Source organism: Dermacentor silvarum, chromosome 8 (assembly GCF_013339745.2).
Source record: "Dermacentor silvarum isolate Dsil-2018 chromosome 8, BIME_Dsil_1.4, whole genome shotgun sequence".
Lineage (NCBI taxonomy): Eukaryota > Metazoa > Arthropoda > Arachnida > Ixodida > Ixodidae > Dermacentor > Dermacentor silvarum.
The window spans coordinates 83132035-83156806 of NC_051161.1; the positions used below are offsets into that span (position 1 = coordinate 83132035).

General features: G+C 46.4%; 1 long non-coding RNA gene and 1 pseudogene across 1 annotated transcript in view; one reads left to right on the forward strand and one right to left on the reverse strand.

Moving 5' to 3' along the window:
* The window catches only part of LOC125947796 (uncharacterized), a 290580-nt gene that overhangs the window by 54444 nt on the left and 211364 nt on the right, over window positions 1-24772 (forward strand). The window lies entirely within an intron of this gene.
* Window positions 20060-24772, reverse strand: part of LOC119461523 (sodium-coupled monocarboxylate transporter 2-like) — a 243821-nt pseudogene continuing 239108 nt past the window's right edge.

The window sequence follows — 24772 nt, forward strand, 5'->3', positions numbered from 1 at the left end:
CCAAGAATTACTCGCATGAGAAAATAACGCCGCCATTACCGTTTGCCGTAAGTGACGCATGACTTGGAACGCGCGGCCTCTCAGTATAACCTCCGTGACTGGGCGCCGCCCACGGCGTGCTCAAATGTCTCGGAGGTGGCGTGCTCGAATTTGCGTCCGATCAGCTTGCCGCGACGTGCACGCGTCGTCTGCTTAGGTCCTATTTAAAGACATCTAATAATATAATTGCTGCTAATTGCATCTAATAATATAAGCATGAACGTTTCGATGTCTTTCGTAGGCATTGCAGGGGGAACGTACACAGTCGCGATCACTGCACCCGAGCCCTGCAACATTGCCTCGATTGTTTCAGTAGTGTACGCTACTCAAACATTACCAATTTAGGCAAACTGAAATTGCTGTTGGCCTTTATTAAAGGACGGGGAAGCGGGTATAGGTATTATAGAGAACAAAAGAGCGTCCTTTCGGAACGGGCATGGCTAAATACTCTTGCTGAGGTTAGGACAAAGAAGCGGAACTTGGCAGGTTGTGCATGCCAAAAGCAGATAAGTGGTGGACCATTCGAGTTGCAGAATGGGGGCCACGAGAGGGGAAATGCAGTCGAGGATGGCGGGGAGAACAAGGTTGTGTGATGAAATTACGAAATTTGAAGTCATAGCGGGGAATCGGCTGGCGCAATGCGATCCTAATTGTAGGTCGCTCGGATAGGTAGTCGGCCTGCAATGGGCATGGAATAGGCTGGTGATGGTGCCGAGCGTGTTACTCCTGCTCAAGCCGTTGCACTACTCTTTGTAGAATCCAAGTCCCTTTGTCTCGCAGAACAATAGAGGTTTGCGTACACGAACATTAATCAATCAAAAGGCCTGGCGAAGTGAGCTAGGGGGCCTCGATGTCAGCACCTGCCTGATATCGAGCGTGGTATCGAGACACCCTAAAGTGCGTGTGAGCACTGGAGCTATCGGTCAACTTGACAACGGGTCAAGTTCTTGATAAACTGTCAACTATCGGTCAACTTTTTACATGGAGTATAGCGCGACGACTTGGCAGGAGCAATGTGGATACGCATGGCGTGTGTGTGTGTCTATGTCTGTATGTGTGCGTGTGTGTACGTGTTTGTGTGCATTTGTGTGCGTGGCTTGTGTTTGCCATTTCTGTCCAGTGGTGACAAGGAAAAAAAAGCCGGCAGATTCCACGCCCTGTGGAAATCGATGTTATGCGAAGCAGTGTGCGGGGAGCTTACCGCGTTAACGAAATGACCACGAGAGCACCAAGAAGTAGGCGGCTCTTTCATGACCTACATGACACGCATGTCATGACATTCGTGTCATAAGTCCTCAGGAGTCCATTTAGCTTCACCTAAGAGACCTCAATGCGAAAGTCTTAGTCATGCTCATGACTATGACTTCGACCATCAACCTTTAGCCTTTTCCTTCACCATTTCTGTGGTTTTTGAGTGCTATACTTTTTTCGCCGAGTCATTGACGTTTTTGCTGAGTCATGCTCATGACTATGACTTCTACCAGCACCCTTTAGTGTTTCCTTCACTTAGTACCCATGCCCGAACCCATCCCAGTGGTTTTTGAGTGTTAATCTCTTTTCACTGAGTCATGTGATTTTTGCTCAGTCATGGTAATGTCTACGGCGCCTATACCATCATCCTTTAGTGATTCCTTCACTTAGTTCCCACGTCAGAACCCATTTCAGTGGCTTTTGAGTGTTAATCTTTTTTCGCTGAGTCATTGTCATTTATCCTGACTCATGCTCATTGCTGTGATTTCTACCATCATCCTTTAGTGTTTTCTTCCGGTCGAGTTGACTTTATAGAGATGTCATGGATACTAGCCGCCCACTATGCCACCGCGCTTAATAGCTCTTTCCTGTCGGACAGCAGCTGTGCTGCTATCTAGTGTATTTGGCCGCGAAATCTTATTCGGAAATTTCGAACATCCAATGATCGAATCTCTTACGCGCATTAGAAATGCCGAATATTCGCTCACCTTTGCTACGGAGTCCTCGGGAGAGATCACGTGTTCCCTATGCGGCCTCGGAGCTCAGTTTAAGCTACGGTTTTCGCGGTGAACAGCTGCGCGCTTTTGTCTGGCGCAGTGTATCTGTAGCGCGGGTGTCCCTGCGTTGAAGCTTTTTACACTGTGGCCTCTCATAAATGTAACGGTCGCGGCGAATGGGCGAATTGCTACAAAGTGAACGGGAAACCGCTAGCCTTAACCGTACAGACCTTCACGAGCGTCGTGCGCAAGGAAAGGTCACAAGCTTTGCTAGAAGCCCTAGTGCAGCTCCCGAACTAGAACGTCGTCATTTACAGGAAGAAATGGCCTGCATGTTCCGCCATGCCGACCCGAATATGTCCGAGGAGAATAAAGTTCGTTTCCTCATGCAAGAACTCATCACTGGATTTATTCGCAAGCCGCCCAATACAGTTACGGAATTGTCAACAGAAGGCCATCGAGAAGACGCTAGAGATGCGCAGTAGGCACTGTCACCGCCAAGTACCAAGTCCAAACATTTGGCTCCATCGTGCTCTGAAAAACAATCAGGGCCGTCGTGTGCGACGAACTACGTAAAATGTTCCCTGCGTCGCCGCCGGAAGTGTTCTCGATCACCGACATTGTGAAGGAAAAAGTTCAGCGGTCACTGGGCGTTCCCGATGTGCAGCCCCAGCCTGAAGCATTGACCTACGCCGCCGTCGCCCGGCGTCAGCTTCCTGTCCCGCGCCTGTGCCAGGGCCCTAGTAACGCTGCAGTTCCGTCACAGTGGCTAGTTCCGTCATAGAGAAACAAATTTAACAAGAGCGGACGCTCCCATAGAGCCCAGCGGCCGAACAGTGCACCAAGCGGATGGTGTGAACACCTGAACCGCACTTCCTGTTCTGGGCGCGCGCGTTTTGAACCCTAGCTGGTACGCGCTACGCCAGCTGCGCTGATCGGCGCGGCATGTGTTTTTGCTTTACTTCTCAACCACGGGCTGTATAAGTGTCGAATCGTTCGACAAGCCGTCATCGAAGCTGTCCTCTGTGCAACGTGACATTTCAGAAAGTACACGAAGGCGCCTCGTGAAATGAGGAAATGTTTATATTGCTCTATGAAAATGCTCGTTTCGGACTTTTTTGTGTGCTTTCATCCATTGTTGTGGCACCAGATAAGTAGCAGTAGTTCCCGTACGAACCTCCGCCGGACGGCAACAGCTGCAAAAGTTACGAGCATGCGTAATTTTGGTATTTAAAGCTTATAGGAAAACTGAGTGCACATGCGAAAGTGGTGAAGGGGCGGTGTTACGAACAAAGGCAGTTCGCTTTTACAAACATGGCGTAGAAAACACCTGACCAATTTCAAACAACATTACACATAAAATATGACGCAGACATCTGATTTCCAAGCATTTCCTTATTTTATGCTCTTAAATAGCACAAATACGTGGAATACATGGGTGACTGCGCCTTTTCGACACAACTCGGCCTTAGCCGACGCGACTGTACGCCACGTATACAGAGGGGCACACAAATTTGCTCATCCGCCAGCGTTGTATTGCTAACCTTCCAAGAAAGGGCTTCAGCCCCGGTACATCGGCAAGAGTGAGTACCGCTCGTCAAACAATGATCGCCGCTTCCTGTCATAGTAGGTTTCGCGCACAGTATCTACACACATCTACCCCAACCCGCACGGTAACTTACCCCCACTCTTTCGCCAATGTGTCAGGAATACTTGAATTGGCGCACACTTGAATATGTGCACCCTATATACGCGCAACAAATGACGGTACGACACCGACAGCGCACGAATGGTCGAAGCTGAATGTTTCGTGACGGTCGACAAGAGTAAGCGAGTTATAGCGATAATACGTCTTTGTTACAAGGTATTACAATGTGCAGAACAGCTACGTTTCAAGCCTTGTACGCAGCAAGAACAAATCTAACGGAACTGAGCTCACCCACGAGCGATTATAGGCACAAAATAACCAGATAGTGACCGCACCAAGTCAGAAACGTGACAAGCCACTGACAGAGGTGGCCACAGCACAGGCTCGCAGCCAGACGCTCGCAGAATGCTTTCTACGAGCCCTCAAGACATCCATTGGAACAAAGCCTGTTTTCAGTCGTTCAGAAGACGGAATTTTCGAGGTACAAATTACTGGCTTTTGAGCTCCTCGGCATTGTATTTTGCGTATTATGCCGGTGCAAGCAACACACTCCCGTGTTATCGCTTCGGGCGATCGCTCGTCGTGTTTATAACAAGCGTGAGTTTCTAAAGACGTTAAATGTTGCAGGGGGGGGGGGGGGGGGGGCATAAAGGCGTCACAATTATGTCCCAGTAAAATTCAGTTCACGCCAAACTAACTGTGCCACAACAGCCCAGTTGTTTTTCGCTAACTGCATCACAACGCCCTGTGCGGCCAGCGTGCCCAAAAGTGTCCAAAAAGTACCGAAATAAGTTGCAATAATGTTGGGCGGGTCAAAAAGCGCCACAAACATGTCGCAGTAAGATGTAAGATTCAGTACATTCAAAACTCACTGGGCCACACTGGCCGAGCTGTTTTCGCTAACTGCGTCACAGTGACCCGCCGTGGTTGCTCAGTGGCTATGGTGTTGGGCTGCTGAGCACGAGGTCGCGGGATCGAATCCCCGCCACGGCGGCCGCATTTCGATGGGGTCGAAATGCGAAGACACCCGTGTACTTAGATTTAGGTGCACGTTAAAGAACCCCAGGTGGTCCAAATTTCCGGAGTCCCTCACTACGGCGTACCTCATAATCAGAACTGGTTTTGGCACGTAAAACCCCATAATTTAACTTTTTAATGCCCGGTGCAACCAACGGACCCAAAAACTAGCCCCAAAAGTACCGAAATAAGTTACAATAATGTGGAGGGTAAGAGAAAGCGTCACAAACGTGACCCAGTAGGATTCAGTACACGCCAAATTAACTGCGCCACAACAGCTGAGCTGTTTTTCCCTAACTGCGTCCCCGAATGCAGCTCAGACTGTCACGCAGACTGTGACGCAGACTGTCAAACAAAATTTCTCATCTTGCCGTGGTCCAATAGCGCAGGGGTGCCGTGTAAAAATGTAGCAGGAACGCAAAAATACGCGGAGAGCCCAAAAAACCAGAGCTACATTAAACAAAATAAAAGGACAGACGACAGACGGGTAGCCGAACAGGCGCACGCTCACATGGGCAGCTGGTCTTGATGGCTTCGGTCGCGTGTCTGGCACCTGGAGCATGGCGCATGCATTTGGCATGTCATTGGCTTTCCGCTAGGTAACGTAAGAAAAATAGGTCGCAAAGTATAATTTCTTTTATACGCAAAACATTTTAGTTTGAGCGGGAAAGAATGAAAAAAAAAAACAACACCTTGTCTGTTAACTTCGTTTCACATTCTTTTTTTCAGATGCTCGCATCAGTTAAGGGATGGTGTGAACACTAGGCGGTGGCTTGTTTCCTTTTACCAGTTTTCGCCGAGTGTCCGCTCTTGTGCAGTTTCTTTCTCTATGGACTGTGGTCGCCGCTATCGCTGTGCTTTGAGTGTAACCTGTTTTCTGGGTACAGGTTCGCCCAATAAAGAGTTTTGTGATTCACAGTTTTTGCTACTGTACTTTTTCTCGTCACTACAACGTGACAATATTTACCTTGGTAGGAAAAGAGCGACCTGCGGGAAAATCTTTTGAAACTGACCGTATCACGTGATGATGACGAACATACGATGCAGCTGCTCACGAGTGTAATCCGAATGTCACCCCCAGTCACGTGGTCACAATCGAGCGCAACCTTGTTTGAATACACATTTACGAGCTCCCACGCTGTTGAAACGCACATCCCGCGTCACTATGGCTGACCGAGAGGTACCGTATCGGCAAGGTAAATACATCTGGTAGCGAAGCTTCCATAGAAGCCCATACGTTCAAAACATGGTTGCTTACCGGTGGTTCATGGGGCTTAGCGCCATCTGTGTGAGGAGGGAACACTTCCGGCGGAAGAAAAAATAATTTGACGTCATATCCGTAAAAAAAGAAGTGACGTCATTTTGTTCTCATAGGCGCGAAATTTGTTTTCGGAGGCCTGCCATTAGAGCTGTATATTCAAATGCCCCGCCATTCGACTTCATGGTCGTTCCGAGTTTTCAGCGCGAAAAGCGATGCCGGAAAAGATCCGCCGTACGGGTGTCGAAATCGCATCGCATACTTTCTCTGGAGGCCGACGAACGCTTTGGGCGTAGATTGCGTAGAGTGCTCGTCCTTTCGTCGGACGCCAAGCCCGTCGGCCAGCGCTGTTGCACGAAAACAACTAAAGTAAACAAGTATCTGACGGTCGCAACTCGCTACTTTTGACTGTACAGGTTAAGAAACAATAAAACTACCCGCGTCACCTAATTCAGACAAACGTCGACATGCAAAACAACACATGTGAGGGGGGCGTAGTGTAACAGGTGAACTTTACGAGCGCGCCTTTCCACGCACTCCAAGAGTTGCAAGGCATTGCAAGTGATAGCCGCGTCAACGCCCGCCGATATCGATGGGCGCTCTCACGGTGGGCCCTGAAAAAAGGTATTTATTGATAATGATCTAGTAAAATACAGTTGTATCCTTTCTCGCCATGCGTATATAAAATGAATGAGGAATTTTATTTGCGTTGAATGAATCTAACTGCGTCTCGCTTTAATTTAAAAACGCTTTTTTTCTTTCTCAGTGTTTATTCCCTCAAAACATAGTCGCGCTTCAATCGCTGCTCCCATAACCACCCTTGTTGATGTCGGTGACAATTGGTTCTGAACCGCTTTACGCCCGAAGCTTCGCGACCTATGTGGATCGACCTTGGTATCGGTTCACATCCTGTCTCGATTAAAAGTCGTTAAAACGAGGGTTCACTGTACATCATATCGTTTTATTTTTCTAAGCGGTTCAGTTCGCTCCTCGTTCCGGTGTGTCTTGCTCGGTAATAACGCAGTGTTACCACGTGATCCGCTTGCTATTGTTCGCCTGGTAATCCCCGCGAAGGTCAGTGTTGCTGTGGCACCCACTGACATAGAACATTGTGTACACGAAATGCTGCGCATGTGCACAGTGTTCTGCGACTGAAAAAAAAAATAGCCTTCGCACATATAGGATAATCTGAGCAACTGATACATCAAAGGCAGCGAAGCTGTGTAAGCGAGTTCTCACACTCTTCGGGAGTATTATAAGGGGTCTGTTTGCTTGCTCACGGCCTCGCTAGATTCTAGTTCACGGCAGCCTCGCTCGACTGCGAAGGTCCCCGCGCAGGCAGTCTTGCAGGACCGCAGCGTCGGGGTAATTGAAGGTGTGAACAGACAACCAGGAGTCATCAGAAAGATAGTGAGAGAAACAGAGACAGTGAATTGGTTGCAAAGTGTGGAAACAAAAATGACCATGGAATTTACAAGAATGAGAATTTAAAAAATTAGAAAGGAAAATCTGTACGATTGTACGAAGCACGGCAGTGCTTTGCTATTTGAGGCTCGAGCCGGTTGTTTAAGGACCAAAACATACCGGAGCAAATATTCGCAACTAGATGAGGCATGTGTACGCTGCATCAAATATCCGGAGACCACTCAGTGCATCATCATAGATTGCGAAGGGATTCACCCAGTGAGACCCGTAGGTAACGCACACCTTCCAGAAACGCTTGGATTTATGTAGACGGAAGCATCAACCGGTCAGCAGTCTAGATAAGCAAGAGACGTTTAAAGTATTGGTGGAAAAAAGGCGGGGAAGATATTGATATGACTGGATCCGTTACAGGCATGCGTAGCGGTACATGGTAGATATAGAAGTTTTAAGAAAGAGAAAAAAGATTAAGGAGATGTATACAGAATGCTAGAGTGAAAAGCATTTATAGCATACCTCATTACATCAAGCAGGCTTTGTGACTATTTGGCACCGCCCCGTTTCAAAGAGGATGTCAATAAGTGATCATCATTATCATCAGCTTTTACTACCGCAGCCGCGGAAGCACACATACAGACAGTCATAGGGCCGACTTTTTTTTTCCTTTTTGCGTTAGTTCAAAAAGGAGCGGTGATGAGGGCCATAAATCCACGTGGATAAGTCTGGCGGACGATTGGCGTAGAGCACTCATTTCGTGTCGGAGCGGAACAGCCAGTTTTCAAGCGCTCCCTTTCCGGTAATGAGCTTCTAATGTGGCGCATGACTTTGCTGTAGCTTTCATGATATGATTCGAGGAATATTGAATAGGTAATTGGGTTTTGCTGGATGATAAGTAGGAGATGTTGGTGCGCCTTTATGTGGCTCCAGCTACTCATTCTTACGCTGAGCTAGTTACGTGCTAAAAATAAAAGGCGGCTAACGAAACAAAAGCCACAGATGTGAAAAATCAAATAAACCATTCTCAGAGCCAGCGAGAATAATGAGGGGAACCAAGGGTCTCTATTTTGATTTAGTTACAACTATATGAAGTAAATAGGCCATGAATTCAGGGAAAGCTTCGGGGAGAAACAACTTATGAAAAGAAGGCGTAGACATATTAAGAAAAAAGAGAAACGAAACTACGCTGAAGGACAACTTGCCGTGGGCGAAAGCCGATCCTGCACCTTGCGAATTACGCGTGCGATGCTCCACCACTGAGGCTACCGCAGTGGCCGCGCTCTTGCCAACCTTTTGGATATTTGCGTATGTGTGCAAGGAATTAAAACCCTGGGCGTATGTCAGCGCCATGCAAGGCCATGGCAGCGGATGTGGAGCGAGATAAACAGAGAGAGGGGCGAACAGGCAGGAGGTGAACCACATGCGACTTCATGGTTTGCTATTCTGCAAAGCGGTGAAGGAAGATGCCCCCCCCCCCCCCCCCAAAAAAAAAAAAAAAAAAAAAAAACGAGCGAAAAGGAAAGAAAAAAAGATTGTGGGTCATCCGTTCAAACGCACGTATTATAAATACACTAAAGGCAGGACGCAAAAGAAAAACAAAAAGCGAAACAAAATCACGTCGATGTAAGGTACGTGAGGCAAGGCTTAGAAAGGAACGCGATAAAATCAGCTCCAATAAAACACATACAGCCAGCTTACAGAAGGCGATAGTTATATTCTATATTCTACAGTTATATTCATGGAACGACAATGTCGCATGTTGAGCGATCTTGAATACGAGTCCCATCTGTGAAAATATTTTTTTTTTTGTGCCGGCGGGCTTCTCCTGATGTTAGGGCAAAACAAGCAAGGGAGAACTTTCCGATAGCTATTCTTACTTTTAGAGCTGTTACTTATTCTTTTTTGTTTATACGTATCAGCTAATGCTAGAATTGATCATTTTTGAAATATTTTTTTGTCCTGTATTATCCGAAAAGGGGTAGCCGTCGCCAGCAAACCGCGCATACTTCTCTGTTTATTTTCATCTCAATAATAATCGTTATAATAATAAAAAGGAGAAACGTCACATTTCTTCTTCAGAACATCTATTCCTGCGCAGACTTGTAGCTGCTGGTAAATCCATGGTGGTTGCATGTCAACAGTATAAGGTTGGTAGCCGAGAGCGCTTCCGTGCATGATTATCCAGCCATTTGAAATGTACGCATGAGAACCGCTTCTGAGAGGTGTGCTGATAGTGGATAATAAATAAATAAATTATGCGGTCTTACCGGCCAAAATCACGATCTGGTTATGAGGCACGCCGTATAGTGGGGGGACTCCGGATTAATTTCGACCACGTGGGGTTCTTTAACGTGCACCGGTACACGGACGTTTTTTGTATTTTGCCTCCATCGAAATGCGGTCGGCGTGGCCGGGATTTGATCCCGCGTCCTCAGGCTTAGCTATAGCGCGACGCCATAACCACTACGCAATCACGGCGGAAGCCGACATCGGATGACATTTATGCCTTCGATCGTAAGTATGAAAACGAAGTGATGGCATGTTTCGCGTTGCCTCAACGCACGCACAAGTTGCTCTCGTGGCTCTGCTAAATATTCTAAGCGTACTTGACTTCGTCTTCGGTGCACCGATAGAGTCGCCTCTATTCTTTGCCATCATGGAGTGCAGCTTGTTACCTGCTAAACGTTACACAAGCTTTGTGTAACGAATGGGCATGGCGACGGAATTTCGAATGTTGACCGTAAAAAGAGCCACATTGAACATAAACGCGGTGTTTGTAGAGGTCCTCCGTCGCGCACCAATTAAATGCGCGACACGCGTGTCGCATTGTCCACTTTCGTCTTCGCCCGTTCCTAATGTTTTGCCGAGGTGCCACGTCTGTTACAAATTTGTAATAAAAAAGCGATGTCTTTTGATATGTTCTAAAGGATGGCTATATGAATCGATATATTAAAAAAAATATTGCCACTTCATGACTTTTCTGCGTAGGAGCTCATGCCACGCTCAATAGAAGACATTACTGCAGTTAATCAGCCCATCAGTGATTGTTTAATAGGTTTGATAGAAGATACCGATGTCAAGCTGCGCAGATCTACGGATATCAAGGTCTAGATATTCACGCTGGGGCACCAGCGGTATTGCTGCGTTAAGCGATGTGGGTCTAAGAGCGCTTGTCTGGGGAGCTCCCTGCGTTAATGTATGCTCAAGCCTTCCCACAAGTACCTTTCCTTTTTTTTAAAAAAAGAATCGTATATAAAGTGCATAGTTCTTTTTTTATTTGAACATACTACAGGCCCGTCACGGCCCAGGCAGGAGTGGGTACACGAACAAGTTTTATTTAATCAACAAAACAAATATGTATGTAATTATTAGCAATAATTAACTTTTACGGTGAGAACTGAAAACATTGGATGTGGTTTACTAAGGAATCAATGGCATCACAACACACATCGATGTTTGGTAGATTATTTAAATGAGCGATCGCCGACAGGAAGAGCGTGTACTTGTGGGCGTTAATTTCGCTTGAGGGTCTCCCTTGAATACCTAAATTCGTGAGCACTTCAAAATCGAAAGTGGGACTAACCGTGCCATACGCGCTTATATCGTGAAAAATAGCTACTATTCGTCTTTTTCCTTCTTCTTTTTTTTCTAATTTTTTTTCTGTAGCTGCACTTATAGTGCTATAGGCTATATAAATCTGACCGGACCATGCTTTGCCGTTCGATGCATGTGTCATTTGCTATAACAACGGCGTTCGCTTAGAGGCGCTTGGCTGTAGTACCAGCGATTAACCTCGGAACTTATTACTGTGTGACTTTGTGTTGCAAACTTAGACATAGGCGAGCATATCTAACACCAGAAAGAGAGAGAGATCGAGATAAAGGTGCAATAAGCAGTCGGGGTTGCATGTCCTGGGTTCCCGAACTCGCAATCAGACCAACTTACTATCGCTAGCTATCGTATACTGTATCAACTCAATCCGTCGGCGTCCAAAGTTTACGGAGAAAAGGACCGCCAAAAAAAAAAAGCTGATCTTCCTCGAAATATCCAACACATTAGCCTGAAATTTCCATTTGTAGGTCAGTACACGTAGTTGGGCGAGTTGGTTTGACATGACCATGGTGTAAATGCGCTTAAATGACGAGGACGATATAGGTGAAGACGCGACACTCATAGCGCTATATGTGTGTCCCGTCTTCACCTATATCGTCCTCGCCTTTTAAGCACATTAACACCATCGTTAGATTTGTAGTAAGCGGTAACACAGTGTGCCATTAATTTACATTAAAAAAAAGTACTGTGCCCCATATTCACAATCCCCATGGGATCCTGCGTAAAACACGTTCTTTATTGTATAAGCCCGTATTATAATAAGCGATTATGGTTTGGGGGCGTTTGGAATATTTTTAAAAGGCTTGGAGAGTGTGTGCCCTATAACGGAATAGAAACTGAGCATTTGCGCGGAACCCGCGCGCCTGTGAACTTTTGACGCCGACTGTTTGTGTGCTGCTGCCAGTATCACCAGAACGGTACAGTGCGTTACGTGTATAGTTAAACCTTATAGCTATAGTGAACTAGAAAATACTTTAAGTATAGTTCACCATACTTATAGTGTCGGCGTTCGACTGCGGCCCCGCTCCCCACGCCATCTATCGGACAACGCGAGACCCACAGGGCCTTCGCTTGTATACATAATTAATCATGCTCAACATGACTCAAAGCATCCCTACGAAGTTGAAATGCACAAATTTCAACTCGCATGAAGTTTGAGCCTATGTTGACCCTGTTCAGCTAAGGTTAGGCCTGGCGCGGTCGAGTTCGTGCACCCGCTACCGGCGGACATGAACTGCAACGTAAGCTGTTAGGACGAAGGTAACTGCTTTTATAGTTCAATTCTGGACTTAGCGGGCGCGAACACAATCAGCGGCAAGCGGTGACACAGCGCTGTGGCAACATCTCTACGTCACCGTTCCCGTATGCGCTGCCGGTTGCATTCGTTACGTAGAAGGGTGGGCCTGTACGTGTAGTTATGATGACACATTTCTTCCATAAATGTACTGTTTACCTCTGCGTCAAACGGGAAACAAGAGACGGCGTATTCGGTACATGTAGCAGGCATAAACAACAGCCTCGCTTAGTTATACCAACGGCGTCAGCGATCGAAGGCATCCGCGTTTTCGCGAGAGAATAACATGGCCTATAAATGAGCGCTGATGCGAGCACAGTTTTATCTAATAATGCTGTATGGGTCGCGCAAACTGTAAGTTTAAGGAAAGCGAGAATCGGTAATAAATCAACCGTCCGTAATATACTCGTATGCATTTGGATCATAGTTGCCTTTATTTAAGTGGCTCGGCCGCTCATATTGATTCGTCTCAGGGTGGAACAATGCGGCTCATATGCGCAGGTATGCATGTTTTGCTACGTTTTGACATTATTTCATATCAGTGATGCACCTTTCCCCCAATATTTGAACGCTAACGACGATCTGTGGCTGTAGATGTCGATGTAAACAAGTGAAGTGCTTTGGCAAATCCGACGTGGAAGGCTGCGCTCGAAGACTTCTTGAATATGCGAAATGCCTAAAGGATGTGTAAAAAGAATACAAAGAGCGAGATGCAAGTGCAGAAATCAGCGACAACAAACTCCAAGGCAGCCGCGTTGGCAGACGGAACTCAGCGTGCCTTTATCGGCCGCACTGTTTGCACAACAGCGCACTCAACCTGCTCACCGAGTCGGCCTGCTCACCGGTGAGTGCTACATGACATTCAGGAACTGTATGCTGCCCCGGAGAAGCCATTAATAATTATTCGCGATATACGAAACGCACATCCGACGCTCACTCAACATGGGCGCAGGTACACAAATCAACCCGCGCAAGCCCTTCAAGATGCCCCGGCAACCTTCCAAAACGTTTACAGTATACCGTGAGGCAGAGGGCAGCTCAGCAAAATGAGAAAAAAGGATTCGTACTAAGTAGATATGACTTTCGAAGTCACCGGCTACAATTCGTGAATTACAATGTATGCCTAAAGTAATTAGTTTAAGAGTTAAAGCTTCGTTAATTAGTAAGATATTGATTTTCATTTCTCATGCGAATAATGTCCACCTCTGAGAGTAAATATAGCTCAAGAAGTATAATCAAAGCAGCATGCCATGGGTGCACTTTAAAAATTTTGTTAAAAAAGAAAAACACCGCGTATACATACATGGGCTTGAACACGTGCACTTACCGTTCTCGCTGCTCACAAGTATCGGGACACCCTTCGTTGGGTTGCGCCGCGGTCTGATCGGAGCAACCGGCTCATGCTGTCACTGTCGGGGCATCAGTAAAAAATATAAACGACCGCCCCGCTCCTCTCCCCCTTTCTCTCAACCTAACCTGCTTCGCCGCTCACTGTGGTCGAGTAGTTTCACCTCTTGCGTTTGCGGGTATTACGAGCGCTTTCGGGTGTAGTGGCTTCCGGCAAAGCGAAAACAGATTGGCGAAACGCGAGGCGAACACTGAAATTCAGTCGTAAGTTGAGAATTCTGTTGTCAGGTGAGATTTTTAATGGCGCATTTCTCTTCTTCCTGTGAAGCGGGAAACGTGCATACGTGGCTGCGCATCCGCGAGGTTATAATCTGCCTCTGCTTTCACGATCTGTCGGAGTGAATATTCGTTTTTCGTTTTTTCTTCTGTTTCATTCACTTTTTGTGTGGGGAAGTCAGGATCGTAGTTTTATCGGCCACGTAAACTTGTACGCATTCGCTTACTAACTGAATTGACAAGCATGGCGTCGTGCTCGCACAAGCAAACATGAACACATCTCACTCAATGAACGCGCACACTCGCAGTCAATTGCTCGAGTGAGAAAGCGCGGCATCAGCATGCGAATTCACATTCGTGCGGCTTCTCGCTTCAACGCGAACTAAGCGGCGAGGACACAGCGCACACGAAGCTATCAGCACTCACTGTCCCCATCGCAGATCGCTTTCAAGATAGGGGCCGCGCCATACGCAGCAGCCGCCGGAGTAGAACGCCCTCCCTCCTCTCCCCCCGGCGCCTTGCGCGCGGCGGAAGACTGCGCGCTTCCTGCCCGATTTCCTCCCTTGCGCGCTTTCACTCGCGCGTACAGCATATATACGGCGCGCGGCGACGATGTTATCGCCCTTGGGCTTCATGCGGAACATCACGGCGACGCCGACGGCAGAAATGCGCCGTCAGTTTCCATATAATTCCTATCGCAATAATATATTTATCCACACACCGGCCACTTGGGGACTTCGCGGTGGCGCCACTAGATAGCGCAACCTGTCCAGAGGGCAGCGCGGGAGATGATCTCCGGCTGTATTTAGTACGCGCCTGAGACCGATTACGGGTTTGGCAGTGGCAATACGGTGTATCGTTACAATGCTAATCGCATTACCGCCGACATTCATCATGCGACGAGTTCTGCAGGAGCTTTTTTTCTCCTTTTCCCCTTCCCTCTAAACAGAGTATCAGACTGGAGGACGGTTACCACAGGCCAACCTCTTTAGGAGAGTGTGAGTGAAGAGTTATACAATCTCGAACTTGTGGACCGGCGCTCGTGCCCATCGTTCTCATGTTGAGTGAACGGCCACACTGGTGCCGCAGTTAGGTGCCTCGATTCAACGTTGACAATTGTATCGGGGCACGCCAGCCATGCGCAGGCAGAGGCACCGGACTTTCGTCTAGTGATTCTTGCTGTGATGAAGAAGACGTACAACATGCTCTGCAGATGATGCACACCAACAGTAGCACCACCGCTGAGCAACAGCGCCAGAAAAGGCTCCATGACGCTCACTGTGAGCAACCTGTCTTCTCTCCCGGCGACCTCGTCTGGCTGTCAGTACCTGCGCATGCTCCTGGCCTCTCTTCAATACTTCTTCCCCGCTTCGATGGACCTTATCGCATTGTACAGCGCACGTCTGCGGTGCATTACCTAATCGAACCACTGACACCCCCCTCTGACCTCCGTTGTCGTGGACGTGGCATTGTTCACGTCGATCGCCTTAAGCTTTACCGTGAGCCGCTCGTGATCACTACTGTTTGAGCCGCCAGGATGGCTGCTTTTTCTCCCGGGGGTGATTGTGATGAAGAAGACGTGCAACATGCTCTGCAGAGGATGCACACCACCAACAGTAGCAGCATCGTGATCGCTCCGCAAAAGACGACGCCGAAGTTACCGCTAAGAGCGCTGCCCGACGTAACTGTTTAGCCGCCCGTTCTGTGCCAGTATATCCGAAGGATCTACATCTACGCCTGTATCAATAAACCTGATTTCATTGCACGTAATTTTATTTGGCGACAGCTACATGAACTCGCGCTATACGGCGGAATCTGAGTCTACTGTTGTTAAAAGATGTAAAGAAATGATGTGCCAGTAGCATTTTCGAAACGAATTCTTCAATATATTGACGGATCCGAGGAAAGGTGCAGCTGCTGCACCGTGAACCATTGAATGGTACATACATACATGCATACATACACGCACGCACGCATGCATACATACATACATTCATACATACATACATACATACATACATACATGCATACATACATACATGCATGCATACATGCATACATACATACATGCATGCATACATGCATACATACATGCATACATACATGCATGCATACATACATGCATACATACATACATACATACATACATACATACATACATACATACATACATACATACATACATACATACATACATACACCTTTCTTCAGCAGCTCAAGAAATATCACACATAACGTGCCCGCATAAGCTCAAGTCGCCTATATGGCAGAGCGTGGCGACATGAGATACTGGCTCCCTCCTTACAACGCATGCACGAGTCGAAAGCACCAAAAAGAAGCAACAGCTTCATAAAAAAAAACAATACATAAATATTTTACTGTGTCAAAGTAATGAAAAATGAACCATGGCTTAATTTTCATGTGGTTTCCTTTTGAGAATGGTGTACAGTTGTTCTTTTATTGCGACTGGTAAAAATAACAGGGAACCTAACATTTTCAGTACTTTCTACCACAGTTTATATATATATATATATATATATATACGGTAACTCATAGAGTTGTGTTTTACTCAACGCTTCAATATGTGAAAGGAATCGCAATTCCCTCACTTACGAGTGATTCCACGCTGAGACTCCTGATTAATTTGTACCACCTGACGTTTTTTAACATTACATCTAAATATACACTAGCGTTTCTGCTGTCTACTTCCATGGGGATGCGACCTTGCTGGAGGTTGATGCGTGCCAGTTGATAACAGATTCATCTAAAAAAGGCAGAAAAGAAAAGAAACAAAACGAAACACGCGTACACCCTGCGATACGTGCAGAGGTCATTGTACGAGTGTACGAGGAGGGGAATAAACTGGTCACCAAATCCAAAAAAGGACGTCGCCATTACCAACACGCCTTGCTTGTCGCTTCGAACAGGTGAAGTTGTCATGCTCTGAACGATTTTTTTCCCAATCATTCATTCCTTCGGTTGTATGCTCATCTATTAGGATTCGTTTAGTGCAGGTCAAACGGGAGTACTGAGGCAAGCTTGGTCTCTTATCTGTAGATGGCGGCGAATGATTCTTCAGAACGGTTCCTTTACCATTCTTTCCTGTCGGCCTGAAACTTACTAGTTCGTCTGCATGCGGTTGAAGTCAGAACTCGGAAAGTTCGATGAACGCCGGATATGCTGACGCTATCGCATTTCGAAGTCATTTGCACTGACCGGGCGAAGCACGGCGCCGAGTCTCTATTTTTTTTTATTTTTTTGTGAGAAATGCGACTCGAGGTCAGAAAAATGAACCACTAGGAAGCCGCTTGACTTGTTCGTTGGGATAATGTATGCGGCGTTGCGCGGACGTTGCTTCGCTCGGTGATTGCCTGGTCAGCACGTGTCTCGGACACCCTGTTTCTTTTCTTTGCGCGTCGAAATCGTTCTACGAATTCTCTGTAGTGCTGCATGTCACCTTTTCTTTTCTATTTGGAGCCCGAGCTGCATGACAGACCATTTCTAGGTATGAATCTATTGCCCCTCGCAAAGCCTTCTGGTTGTTCTAAAATAGTTCCTCCGCCCTGGCGCGTGCATTTGTGTACGAAGAAACGAGACTTTCTGTCTTTCTTTCTTTTCTGCAATTTTTGATGGCTACCTGAAACACTTAGCTTTATTTTTGTCATAATGTATTCCGTTCAGCGCGCCGTGTCCAAACAATGCTGTGCTGTGTTAAATTATTTTGCTATTTTTTGTTGGTCTATTGCAGCCTGCGACAAGGTGTAAAATTTTTGTTTTTAAGTTTAATTATTTTTGTAATTGAATAAAGTTTATTCTCTCGTTCTCATTTAAGAGAGGGTCGATAAAAACGCTGCCGAGGAATCTTCACCAGCCTGCAGAATCCCTACAGTTCATGGTAAATGCAATTTAGTTCCTGCCTGTGAACATTAGGGAAATTATGAATAAATAAAGAGGGCTGTAACTTGAGACTTGCCAACGTGAATCAAATAATGAAATGAGTAGCGATACATAATGGAAGATATTAAAAAAAAAACTTCTCAGCATACAGACAATATTCAAAGGCACACTATGCAAAGGTTTGTCTGTAATAGGAGAGTGCTTCGCAGTAGGATTTTAGCACTATATCTTCGGAAATCATCCCACGAACGACCTTATACATAAAATAGTAACTGTTCTAAAGCATAGTCAAGATTTCTACAGCTTAATTTGGACCAGTCGACCATCAGGCTGCAACATGGCAAGAAATTAGGCTACATATTCTTATTCCTAGCTCGTGGTGAAGCAGTTACCTAAATTATTTGTTTTAATAATTAATTTATTATTAAAATTGCGCATGTAGTCATTGGACACATAGTGACTGTCGCAGTGGCTGTCTCCACTAAGTGGGGAATTTTTATTGTGTCACGTGGCAAATAACCACCGTAAAATATTCACATTACATTGTGAGGTTTTACCTGCGAAAATCACGATCTGATCATGAGGCACGCCGTAGTGAGGGACTCCGGATTAATTTTGAGCACCTGAGGTTCCTTAACTTGCACCTAAGTCTAAGTACACGAACGTTCTTGCATTCCATCTCCATCGGAATCCGACCGCTGTGACCGTAATTGAACCCGCGACCTCGAGCTCAGCAGCGCAACGCCATAACCGTGACGGGTTATTGCATTGTTGGCTGGCACTTCGACCTTTCCTCTGAGCAGTCTTTTGTCAGTGTGTCTATCGCCTATCGAAATATGTTGAAACGTAGGGACTGTCATCGATGTCTTTATAATATAGGCAGAAAAAGTAAATGCAAGGTATATGTATAAACACACATCGTCCATCGCACGGCCGTAGCAACCTACCACCGTGGCCACTCAAGCAACTGACAGGCTGCAAGCTTCTTGGTCGTATCTACAGTCCAAACCCACGGTCGATTCCACGGCTGGCAACCCCGCGAGAGAGGACGTTGGACAAGTCCAGGCTTTCGTCGATGCCAGTGTCGCCGGCCAGGTAGCTCCTACTGCCCTAGCTTATACCGTATACTGAGGACGGCTTTACCCGACTCTCGGCCAATCCCATACTACTGACTACGAGCCATAAGTTTCTTCGCCACGGCAGCCGCCTCCGCGTTAGAATCTTAGAAGGACATGTGGATCTAGTGTCATGCTTTGGGGAGTGTCGTGTCGCACCCTCATGTGCAGATATTTTTTTCTTTCTTTTAAGCTCACGCGTTTTTCTGTCATCTTTAAATCCCTTTGCCCCTTTTACTCCAGCACATGGTAGCCAGCACTGGCTAACCTTCCAGTCTAACACCCCCCCCCCCTCCCCTTCCCCCAATCTAGCGCTCTTCGTCATCATAGAAACAGACGACGCTCCGCAGTTTAGGATTAAATCCAACTGTTCTGGATTTGATATCCTTTGGTATCTCGACTCTCGGGCACAGCGACGGAAGGGCTTTCTCTCCAATGCAGGACTTCTTTTGGTTTCAGCCGAATTTAATTGATAAATTCTGACCTCAACATGTTTGTTTGCCAAATTTACTGTGATACGTGTTACGTCTATGTTCCGAGTTATTCCCGGTTCGTTTTTCATTTATATACAGGCTCCAACCTCTGTTTCATTTGGTTCTAACCTGCTTATTCTAAACTATCGTGGTTATAATTTTTTGTGCATTTTGAATACTATCCTAATTTATTATTTAGTGCTACCCAATTCTTGGCCAATCCCCCAGGGGGGTAGGAGCCGTTAAAACGCAAGTGTCTACATCTACTTCGACTTACATTTGACTCGGCCAAACTGGCGCCTGTTGTTCTGACATGCCGAGATGTCGCAACATGTTTGATATTGTGAAATACTGTTATTATCGCACATTGATTGTTAGCGCAGGTTGAAGAACAATTCGAAAACTCACGTAACGACCAGAGCAGCGTACAACGTCTTTTAAGCAACTCTCGGCGGTATATTTTACGACTCCCATACACTGAAAAAAGTGTTTTCGCTGAGCGTGTCTAAACTGGCATAAAAAGAAAATGAATTTCTGGCATCAACATTATGTGGAATATTATCATATACTAGGCGTATTGGAGAGGAGCGCATTTCAATTCGTTTGACTGATGATTTTCACTTCATTCGCGTGAAAGTGAATTCGAGGTGCGTTGCTTTTTGCGGTCGCACTTCAACGCTGTTTCTTTTTCTCTCTCTCTTTTTTTTTTACTAAAAGGTGGATTACAGCATTTCTAACAGCATTGCTACCTTCTAGCGCAAACGTAAGTTGACTTCTTTATCAACAGTGAGGGGCAATGTACAAGCAACCGAGCCGTGAAACGGGATGTGACCAGTGGGGCTATTTTCTTTTCTTTTTCTTTTTTATTGGTCCTCTGACATCAGCCGCTTGAGTTCTGTCGGTGACACTCCGTTCTGTGGGGAAAGAAAGAAAAAAAGAAAAAAGAAAGAGAGACAAGTGGTGACGTCAGGTTTTGCAAACGTACTTTGCGCAACCAAGCGGCATTTTGGTGCCGTGATAAATACAGCAAGTGGAGTGGTATACTCTGGCACAACTTTCTGTCACAAATGAAATGGGTAGCCACTTACTAAAAGCGCGCGGCTGACAGCGCTCCTGAAAATAGTCTCGCAGTCTAGCTCACTCGCGTTTGTTTGAGCTGGGAAACATATAAATAAACATTTTACTTACCGCAACCCTCATATTAAAATAAGGCATAAAACGCAGCCGTCAGTGTTGCAGTTGAACTTTAGTTTCTTGCTCTACTCTTTCGGCGTATTGGTGAATGCGAAAGCATCGCGAGTAAAAAGCTATGCTGATTCGGTATCTGCTAAGAGAAACCCAAACGAACGTATCGTTGCGTCAGATGCATTATCGTTATCACGAGGTTCAGTAGTAGACGGTGCCAAATTACCTCCTCGGTCCAACTCTCCCGCACTATACTTGATGCAGTAATACATGTACAGAAGCTGCGCGCCTTTATCGCTTCTCATTCGTTACCGCAGTAATTTGTCCGGTATTATTGAAACGCAGATATGGACTGCCGTTGCGGAGCACACCAACTAACAGATCTCCGTGTCTTTATCTGCGATGTAGCCACAACATAGTGCAACGTAAGAGGGAGCCCGTTATCAGTATAACAGCGGTGAACTCTGCGGATAGGTCAGTTCGAATCTCACTATAGCAGATACATGGTAAGTATACAGTCGAGGACAGAAGTTCGTGGAATACAGGTGCCAAAAAGAAAAAAAGAAAGAAAGAAAAAAGCGGTTATTCGTCGCTGCCAGTGGTTACAAAGCGCCCCTTAAAAAATGCAGGCGGAACTTCCCGTCTAATATTCAACTCTATTTTATATCTTCCAGCGTTCTTGCACTCCAAGATATAGAGTACGTCCACTCTGTGGCCAAAAGGAGATGCAACATACTCCATTTTGGGACTGCGAGAAATATTGAAAATGGAATGTAGAATTATGAAACAAGTTGTTTTTCCTACAAAAGCAGGCATGCTCAAGCAAAAGAAAGCGCGAACACCTCGTTCTTAGATTGCGGAAGTTGTAATTGGTGCGCTTACCGCTCCCGGGCACCGAAAATCTTCACACTGCACTTTTTAGTCGCTACGTATGCAGAGAACGACGAAGTTAAGGACTCATATTCACAAAGAATTTTGTTTTTGTAAATGTGTAAAGGACTCCTCTTTCCGGTTAAACTGCTATACTCAGTGGCAACTTAAGGCTGCAGTGGCAAAAACGTATTCGTCGGACTAAGTGCATGATTGATTGTCTCAGCGAATATGGGAGGGAGCTTTTCTTGGCAAGGGAAACTCGAAGGTAGAAATGCGGTGCGAATGCTGCCCATACAAGTGTGCCGTCACGAAATGAAACGTGCCGAGACCGATTTATGCCACATTTCTCTAATTTAAATTTGCGCGTGTACTTGCCGTTGTAGGGAGAGGCTCCTTGAGTACGTTGTCGGTGCCTTTCTTGACGTAGTTGCTCATGTACTGCCGAACGAAGGGGCAGATGTACTTGGGGTTCACCTCCTCCTTCTCGTTGCGTTCTGCGAGCGGGTACACGTACATTAGCGTGAGGGATCATCATTACCGTTATTCGACATTCTTTAGTAGCGTGACCTGCAGTGACGGGCCCTACTGTGTGTGACCTGAAGTGTGTGTTGTACATTATTCTTTGAGATTTGTCATCTCGCTCTTTCCTCTTTCCTCCCCTCCTTCCTATCTTTCATTTCTATTTTTCTGTCTCCTCCTTTCTGAAGAGTAGGCAGGCGTTGTGCCCCTTCCGATGGCAGAATTGCCAGCCTTGCTCCTCGCTTTCCCTTTCCCGTGTATATGTTTTCAAATCAAATGAAATAATAATAATAATAATAATAATAATAATAATAATAATAATAATAATAATAATAATAATAATAATAATAATAATAATAATAATAATAATAATAATAGGTCGTTGGCTTATCTACAGATTATGCGATCTTAAAGTGGTAGTTCTTGAACGGGTGGTACATAACACTTATGAGGAATACAAATATCTGTGGATATGAATGTAAGTTTGGGCTCGGCGGTCTTCCATATTAGCCTAGTAGCGCACAAAAAGAACCTGGGCAATATAATGGACGCAGACAAAGCGCTCATTTCCTACACTTGGTTATCTTCTACCTTCGCAAGCGTCACCTTTATATATATATATATATATATATATATATATATATATATATATATATATATATATATATATATATATATATATATTGCGAGACAGCTGTTCAACCTCGACGGTTTATTATGCAGGCCGTGCGCTGAAGAGAATGACGCTGGCCATGATGATGAGTATATACAGATGAAGAAGATGAAGCGATAATATAATGCTCACACAATTACCCCCGCGCATGGAAGCGGCCAACCTGGCCGCTGGCTATCGCTGCGAACGCCGTATATATGAAAGGCATTAAACGTGAAACATGCACAGTCTCTGTGGTACGGCGGCGGCCGTCCAAAGGCGTAACAACGGGCGTGACACGATAGTTAACTGGTGAAGTCTGTTCTCTGAACAGTGTAGGGCCTGACAAAACGGGGCTGAAATTTCTCGCATAAGCTAGGAACGCGAACTGGAGTCCACAGCAACACTTCGTCTCCAGGCTGGAAGGAAACGACGCGGTGGGATGCATCATAGCGAGTTTTGCGGTCTTCTTGACTGACGTCGGTGTTGAGGCGGGCGTGTTGGCGACACTGGGCAATTCGCGAAACAAATTGCTCACATATTGATGTGGACGAGGGCACGGGGACGCCAAAAAAAGAGACGTCGAGGACAGTGATCGGTTGACGACAATGCACAAGGAAAAAGGGTGAGTACCCCGTTGTGCGTTGGACGGATGTGTTGTAAGCGAAGGTGACGAATGGGAGAATAACATCCCAATTGGTGTGGTCAGGGCTGATGTACATTGAAATCATGGCCGACAGCGTACGATGAAAGCGCTCTGTGAGGCCATTAGTTTGAGGGTGGTAGCTGGAAGTAGTTTTATGGATGGTATTGGACGCACGGAGAACATCGTCGAGAAGTTTAGAGAGAAAGGTCCTGCCGTGGTCACTCAAAAGGATACGTGGGGCTCCGTGTCGTAAAAAGATGGTTTCCAAGAAAAAGGATGCAACCTCCGCTGCGGAACCGGAAGGTAGTGCGGCTGTTTCAGCGTACCGTGTCAAGTGGTCTACAGCTGTGACAATCCATCGTTTACCGCCAGCCGATAAGGGTAGTGGCCCATACAAGTCGATACCAACGACTGCGAAGGGAGCTTCAAGACACGGGACAGGTTGTAGCAGTCCAGCCGGAGGTGAGGTCAGTCGTTTGCGGTGTTCGCAGATCGAACAGGAAGCCACGTATTTTACTACGCTTGTTGCAAGTCCAGGCCAAGAGAAGCGGCTGCGAATTCGTTCATAGGTTTTATGGAAACCAAAGTGACCGGCAGTGGGATCGTCATGAAAGGTCTCCAGTATCTGGCTCCGAAGTGATCGGGGAACTACAGGAACCCAACGGTGTCCTTCGGGATGAAACACGTACCGGTATAGCACCGAATTTTCGATCTTGAAGTTCTTCAACTGCCGACGGAGTCGAGCGTTAGGTGTGCGAGAGGATCCCCGAATACGTTCCATAACGGAGTGGCAGTAGGAGTCACTACGTTGGCAAGTTGCAAACGTATGAGAATGGCTAGGTGGGAGGCGGTCGAGAGCTGCGAGTGAAGGAAATGCAGGAGACACGTCGGGTGGGTTGCTCATGGAAGGTGGTAAGCAGGCAGTGTTTGAAGACGGTGGTAGGGGACAACGAGAGAGAGCATCGGCATCCTGGTGCTTCTTTCCAGACTCGTAGGTGACGTCGAAGGCTGCTCTCGATCCCTTGGTCCTCTACGACTCCGAGTTTCCCTGGAGCTTCGTTCCGGTCACCGCTTACCCCGCACCTCCACCACTTGCGAGACAGCTGTTCAACCTCGACGGTTTATTATGCAGGCCGCGCGCTGAAGAGAATGACACTGGCCATGGTGATGAGTATATACAGATGAAGAAGATGAAGCGATAATATAATGCTCACACAATATATATATATATATATATATATATATATATATATATATTGCCACGGGAATGAGAGTAGCCACAAGGGATAGGCAATTGTATTTACAACATATATACAGAGAGACGGCGGAGGGCACGATGGCAGACCAACAACACGAGCGCTGCTCTGATCGTCGTCTTCGTCGTCTTTCTAGCGCATTCTTCCATGCTCGGCAGGATGCGTGCTTCAGTGCACGGGAATAGCGCGTAACATAAAAACCCCTCCGTCGAGAGCGCCGTCTCGGCGCTTAAGGAGCAGTAGAATTGTGTCCGGCAACACAAGGCTTAAGTATAGAGA